The following is an 8,076-nucleotide window of genomic DNA, read 5'->3' on the forward strand; positions in this document are numbered from 1 at the left end:
TTTGCCGCCGTCGCTCTACCTCCGGCCACCACCTCTTCACCACTTCATCACCGACTCCTTGCCATCCTAACCCACCCATTTCCGGCCTCAATACATCGCCGGAATAGTTCCCACAAGCTAGCTTTCCGATTTGTGTATTTTGGCCTTCCTCCGCCATTTTCGCCGCCACCCATGGCCAAACTCCACTTCCCTTAGCTTCATAAACATCCCTAGGCCATTCCCTATCAATCCCGAGCTTTGGTTTGTCCCTGTTCAAAAGTGAGTACTTTTACAACCCACGGCCACAGTGAAATTTCACTGTTATGTTGCTTTTCTTCCACCGTTTGCAACGCCGCGAGCTTTCAAAAAATACCATATAGCGCTGTAAGTATTTTCTAAACTCTACTTTTAGATTTAAATATATTTTTCTCATACAATAATTATTTATCTGTTGGTTGGTTGATTATGAACTGAGTCCGAAGAGTTTGGGGGTCGGATGGTTTGAGGACGGAGTGCTTGGTTTTGGTTGTTTGTGATTGCTTGATTATTTGAGCCATGTGGTCTGTGTTACATACTGCATACATGTGCATTTTATTTTAATTGAGAAAATCGTGTTTTGTCAGCGTAAATGGTTTTCGGGTGCATGTGTCTCACGAGCCCAAGCCGGGATGGGTTATTATCTCAGTGGAGCTCCTCTGCTCACTCGGGAGTGGATAATAATGAGTGACATCCCCTGGTTTGTCGGAGGGCGACGACCAGATCGCATGATACGGTAACGCTGTCATGTCGACTCCGTGGTCCCTAGAATGGCGGGGACTAGAGGATGGCCTGGCCAGGTACGCGCTGGGCGCGAGTCTGGGCATCGCTCGTTTAGGTGTCACATGCGTAGTCATTACCTGCGGTGTGGCACAGAGCCAGGGTGTGCCGATGATCCCTAGGGGAGATCATGGTGCATACATAATTGGATCATTTTTATGGTTTTCGGATGCGGGCCATTTTTTGGGAAAATGACGAAGGTTGGTTTTGAGGCTTTTAATCCATTTTTTGGAAAAATGGTGGTTTAGGCCATTATCTGGGATAATGGCGAGGCTTGGTTTTAAGCGTTATGTTTTTGTGGGCCAAATGGGTTTTTGGCGTGCGTGGAAAAAATGGTTTTACGGGACATGTGCATTGGTTTTTCTTTCATGCATATTGTTTGAGTTTTATATGTTTTTATCTAGTGGTGTTTGGATTTTACTTACCTGCGGCACCATTTTTGGTTCTGTAGATTTTGGTGCAGAGTTCGAGGAAGAGGAGGAGGCTAAGCCCGAGGATGCGGCTCCGCCGGAGTTCTGAGTTAAAGTTTAAGCTTTGTTGTTTGGTTTAAAGCTATATTTGTGCTTTGTAATATTTTATTATGTATGTTTTAAACAGCTTTGTATTAAATTAAGAAAAATTCTGGTACTTAGTTATTGACTTTTCTTTTCGCTGCGTGTTTCTCGTGCACATTCGTTGCTTATGCACACACTTGGCACTCGTCGATAGGGTGGTGACCCGTGTGGTTACCATCCGGACGTCTCGATTTCTTTGTGTCTGTGCATGAGGATTTGGGGGCGTCACAAAAGTATTTTTCTCCTAATCCTTAGGCACTACAGCAATTTGATAATAACCAGAGTATCCATCCAAGAAGCAATAAAATGCATTACTAGCCACTCTTTCTAAAATTTGATCCAAGAATGGTAAAGGAAATGATCATTCCTACTAGCTGAATTAAGTTTTCTATAATCAATGCACATTCTCCAACCAGTAACCACTCTAGTTGGAATCAACTCACTTTTATCATTTTTTATAACAGTTAAACCAGATTTTTTTGGTACCACTTGAGTTGGACTTACTCACTGTCTGAGATGGGGTAAATGATACCCACTGTGAGCAGTTTAAGCACTTCCTCTTTAACAACTTCCTTCATGGTATGATTGAGCCTATGTTGAGCATCACGAATCGGTCTAGCATCGTCTTCAAGATGGATTTTGTGAGTACAAATAGCAGCATCAATACCTTTGATGTTGGGCTATTATCCAATCAATTGTGCCTCGATGTTTTTTTAAGACTTCAATCAACTGGGCTTCATCCTTCTGATTTAACTTTGAGGAAATCACCACAGGAAAAGTGCATTATTCAGGACCAAGAAACACATACTTTAAACCTTGAGGAAGTGGTTTCAGTTCCAACTGGGGAACTTCTTCCTCTGAGGATTTAAGTATGTCTGGTGGTGGTAGAGTTTCAAACTGGGGTTTCCATCTTGTGCCTGCAAATTGTACTTCAAGTGGTAAAGAAGAATCTGCAAAACAGTCCAAAAATTCAACATGGTTAGTTTTTTCATCAAGTAAAAATTCAGGTGTCTGAAAAATAGAATCATTATTAGAGAAATGAAAAGTTGAGCAAATAAATTCTGTTGGTGTTAAACTCTCCATAGCATTCAAATTAATTGTGTCATCAAAATGGGCTGGCATCTTGCAAGCATTGAAAAATTTCAACACAAGTGCCATGTTCCCAAAAGTAAGCTTCAGAACTCCACTTCTGGAATTAATCAAAGCATTTGATGTAGCTAGAAATGGTCTTCCAAGGATGACAGGAGCTTGGTAAATAGTAGAGGCTGCCTGCTGCATATCAAGAACTACAAAATCTACTGGTAGTAAAATTTGTCCACCTGGACCAATACATCCTCTACAATACCCCTCGGCTCCTTAACTGATCTATCAGCCAACTATAGCATGATGGAGGTGTTTTTTAGCTCACTCAATCCCAACTGCTCATACACTAAGAATGGTAGCAAGTTCACACTACTCCCCAAATCAAGTAAAGCTCTCCCAATGCGTGACTCACCGATCGTAATGGAAATATTGGGAGAGCCAGGATCTCCAAATGTCTGAGGACTCTCGCTCAATATCAATGCACTGACTTGCTCCGTTAGGAAAGCTTTCTTCTTAACATTTAGCTTCCACTTCACTGTGCACAAGTCCTTCAAAAATTTTGCATACGAAGGCATTTGTTGTATGGCATCCAAAAGTGGAATATTAATCTTACTTGCTTGAAAATCTCCTAAATCTTAGTGTGGTATTTGTTCTTTTGGCCAGCTACCAATCTCTAAGGATAGGGAACCACAGGTTGGTACCCCCTACTAGTTTCAGTATCTGCACTCATAGGCTTCTTCAGCTCTGGTCTCACTACCTCTGGTTCTTTTTCAACTTCATCAGTCTCTGCTGCATCTTCAGGTGTAGGAGCAACTACCTTTGTGTCTATGATCATCTCAGGTTGGGGAACTTCCTTCCCACTTCTTAAAGTAAGAACGGCTTTCGCTGTCTCAATAACGCCCCCTGAGACATTATGCACTTGTTGTTGTTGTTGCATGTATACTTGAGGATTAGGCTGAGGCTGTGCTGGAAATTTTCCTTTCTTTAGAGTGTTCAAAGTCATGCTTATCTTATTAACAGTGCCACGCAACTCATTTATGGCCTGAGTGTTCTGATTGTTTGTGGTAGCCTAAATCTGCATGAAGTACTGAAGTGTATTGGCCATCTGTGCCATACTATCATCTAGAGACTTCTTTGTAGATGATTGAGGCTGAGAACTCTGAGCAGATACATGAGGCTAAAATCCAGGAGGAGCCATAAAAGGATAGCTCTGAGAACTCTGATATGGCTGATACTGGTGCTGAGGAGCACCCTAATAAAATGGATGTTGCTGAGATGGTGGAGACCGGCCAGGTTGATCATTTCTCCATGAGAAATTTGAGTGATTCCTCCACCCCGGATTATGTGTTGGAGAAAGGCTGATTCTGTGCTTTGTTAACCCAGTTAGCTGATTGCATTTGTTCAAACCCACTTTATTGAAATACTGGCATAATCGAGCAGTCTTGGGTCATATGGTTTGAATTAGAAACATGCATCTACTACTTTCACAGCCTTCACTTTTTCCAGTTCCATGACCTCTAGTCTTCTGGTTAAAGCAGTTATTCGGGCTTGAACATTAGTGTCTTCCTTAAGCTTATATCTACCCTCTCTAGAAATAGCCCTTAGTGGCTGTGCTGTTAATGGCAATCGATCAGTATGAGTGTTCCACGGTTGTGCGCTCTCAGCAAGATAGTCAAAAAATGATAGTGCTTCATCAGGTTCCTTGCTAAAGAATTCCCCATTACACATCGTCTGAACAAACTGCTTGCATTTTGGAGTGAGACCAATGTAAAAATAGCTCACCAACCTCCAAGATTCAAAGCCATGATGTGGACAGATATTTACCAAGTCTTTAAATTTTTCCCAACTGGCCTGAAAAGTCTCATCAGGTTTCTGATTGAATTGACTGATTTGCTCTTGTAAAAACTGAGTTCTCTGAAAAGGAAAAAAAATTTGTAAGAATTCACGTTGCATATCAGACCAACGAGAGATAGAATTAGGCCTCAAAGAATTAAACCAAATCTTCACTTTATCCTTTAATGAGAAAGGAAATAAACGAAGTCTAATAAATTCATCAGTAATGGCCCTAGTAATAAAAGTAGTGCAAGCCAACTCAAAATTTGTCAAGTGCTGGTAAGGACTCTCAGAATCTATCCCGTGGAACTGAGGTATCACTGACATCATATATGCTTAATAGAAAAATTAGGTGCGTCATTGGGTAAAACAATGCATGAAAGTGTAGTGGTGTAAGTGGGTTGCAAATAATCCTTAAGAGTGCGTGGTGCAGGTGCAGCCATGTTTTGTTCAGTTTCAATATCCCTGCTCATAGAAGAGATAGAAGAGCTATCTATCTCTGATCTATGTATACTACTCTCAACACTTGATGTGACTTTAAGCAATCTATTTGAACTGTCTCTCACCCATGACATGAAACATCAATCTAAATAGCATAAATAAGATTCAAGTGACTGAGTGGTAGATGCAAATGAAATGTGTAACCAGAGATAAGATAGTAAAAAAAAAAAAAAATAACAAGTTTAAATTTAAGTGAGACAACTTTTCCCCGGCAACGGCGCCAAACACTTGACTCACTCAAAAATTAATATCACAAAGGCAATCCCAAGTGCAAGAGGATGTCGTGTAATAATTAGGAATAAATTCCTAGATCGTCTCCTCAGGGAAAGTTACTTAAAATCAAACTCGTTTAAAATGGTGAAAATATTCACAAAAAGAAAAATAAAAATGATGGTACGTGCAATGGATGGAAGAGTGCAACAAGAATGAAAAATGGCACTAGTCATGGACTAGATTCATATTTTTAGATTTTTGAGTGCCTAAATGAAATGTAAAAAACTAACAAATTGAAATTAATAATCAAAGAGTCAACTGAACTGAAAAATCTTAATTAATCTAAAAATTAAACAATGAAACTGAAATTATTTAAGTCCTAATTAAACTTTAATCGATCTAATATGCAGTGGAACTAAGAGATTAATAAAACAAAGCTAAGAATTAATTAACTAGATTAGAAAGTAATTGACAAAATACAAACTGAAAATTGAAAAGCCCCAAAACCAAGATTCTAGAGTTCATCCTTATTTTCAAATCACAAATTCTCAAAATTAATCCATAGCAATTGTAATCACTATTAAATGAAATTTTAAAAAAGTGAGAAAAATAAATAACACGAAATAAATAAACAGCAAATAAATTGCCCAAACTTTTAAGCCAAAAATCTTAAAAATATTCCATAAACTTTAAACTGAAATTAAATAAAAAATAGAGGGTGAAAAGAGTAAGCCAAATAAATGGAGATGAAGATGAAAAACAGTGGAGGAGGCTGGCCAGCGACAATGGACCCTTCAAGGTTCTTCAACTGCATTGCGAATGCCAGAGACTCAGGAAAAATTCTGTGCGGCATAGGTTAGAAAAAAAATATATCTCCTTCTCTCTCCTTCAATTCCAGCAAATTCCCAATGACCGACTCACACCTTCCCTCCAACCTCATGCCAACTCTCCTTTAAGATAATTAACCAATCAAACCAACCGACACATCCTCTTCTCTCCCCATCGTATGACTTCCTCCCAGAACAATTAATCCCCAGCCGATCGAACTATTCCAATCCTTTCCCTTCTCAAGCACCGACTTCCTGCAAAAATATATATATATATATATCAACCGACTCTCTCTACCGACCGACCTCCAATGAATCAAGCCTTTTCTTTGCCTTCCACGTACAACTACCTCCAAGAGCCGATCGACTCTTTATTTCTTAAAACTCCCCCGTTCACTCTAAAAAAAAAAAAAAAAATCTCTTCCCAATGAAACTAACACCCTTATTTAATGAACCCCACCGACTTTAACACTAATGTAAAATTCGGCAGCCCCTTCCATGTTTCACCCAGCTCAATTCTCTTTTTCCTGCATCGACTCCCTCTTTTCATTTAATCATGGACCCACTTTCTCTTCTTTCTTCCAGCCTTTTCCACCAACCCACGTTTCAGCTAGTTCAAAATCATCCTTGACTCATCACTTCTTCCCCTCAATGATGAACCTGATTTTATTTAATCTTGCACCAACTTTGCTTTCATTCAATCATGTTTCTCTTCTTTCTTCCAACCTCTTCCACCAACTTTGCTTTCACTTTAATCATGCACTGGCTCTCTTCATTCTTCCAAACGTGGGATCCACTAAACCCATAACTCATTGAAGAAATGCGTAAAATCGTGCCCATTCTTTTAAATTAAACAATCAAAACTCACATTCTAAGAAATTTTTGAGTGATACTTGTACCAAGACATGCCATAACTAGAAATTCAACTCAAAATATTCAAATGCAAACAATATCTCTCAATTAACCCGATTTTGAATCTCCCATGCTGACCTCATTTAAACTCAACCAAAATTCATTCCTATAGCATAATTTAAAACCTAACATACTACATACTATGCTAATACTAAACAAAGATTTGGACAGGTTTACTTACAAAATTTGTGGCCCCGAGAACTCCCAAACACACTTCACTGAAGAACACACTCACACAACTCACTCGGTTTCACTCTTTTGGACACGAAGAGGAGAAAAGCTCTCAAGGACTCAAGAGAAGCCTTGGAGGCGAGGTGTGGTGGAATAAGGGAATGAAGGGGGGGTATTTACAAGAGGGGGGAAGGAGATGTTGGCTTTGGCTGAAGGAGGGCTTGGTGATTGGTTGAGGGAGTAGAGGAGTGTGGTGGTGAGATTTCCAACTCGAGTCATCACTTGTGCAGATGAATGTTTCCCTAACCCCCCATGATTTCTTCATTTTAGGTGTTGCAAGGTGCTATATTGGTGTGGGAGCTAACATGGTGTGAAAATAAAAAAGAGAAACACAGCATGAGGTCATGCCACAATGTCACACGTAGTAGGTTGAAAATCTGGACAAATTTTTATGTCTTGGTTGCATCACTTTGGTTTTATCTTCAGGTTGATTTCTGCACGTATCATCACACTCCTTGAAGGCTTCTTCAGGTAGAACATGTCAGAGGATTGGCTATCAAGTGTTGAACTCTGAGCAGCTCAAGGAAGAGAGGGTTAAGTGAGGTTGCCGGGTGATGTCTAGTGCAAAAGCCAATCGGTTTAGCGCTATTTTGAGGGATGACTTGGGTCAAAATTTCCATGATGACTTGAAGGACATTTGGGGATTGGAGGAAAGGGGTAAAGGGGTGGTGGCATGTGGGAATGGCGCAATTAAGAACAAGAATTCAAATAAAAATACAATGCCACTCGATTGCTTCAACTAAGTTTCAAATGGAATTGCGTGGAGCTATGGTTCGATTACTTGGGGGGATTTCTCACAAGGCTTGGACTGGTGCATTAGATAAGAGGTGATGTGTGGCTAGCCAAAATACGATGGAAATGGCATCAGCTTGGGAGCTTATTTGGTTGAATGCACAAGTGTGATGACTTGCAAAATTTCATATTGCAGATTTTACAAGTTCGCTTGAGCGGAGGCTTTTGGCCGCTCGAGCGAATTCAGACAGATTCAAACGCTCGACTGTAGCTCGACAGGGAGCTCGAGCGGATTGCTGAAAAACAAAGATTGGTTGAGCGGAGACATTGGATGCTCGAGTGAAAGCAAGCAGATTCAAACGCTCGACATGCGCTTGATAGGATGCTCGAGCGAA

This window comes from Carya illinoinensis, chromosome 6 (genome assembly GCF_018687715.1).
Source record: "Carya illinoinensis cultivar Pawnee chromosome 6, C.illinoinensisPawnee_v1, whole genome shotgun sequence".
In the NCBI taxonomy this organism is placed as follows: Eukaryota; Viridiplantae; Streptophyta; class Magnoliopsida; order Fagales; family Juglandaceae; genus Carya; species Carya illinoinensis.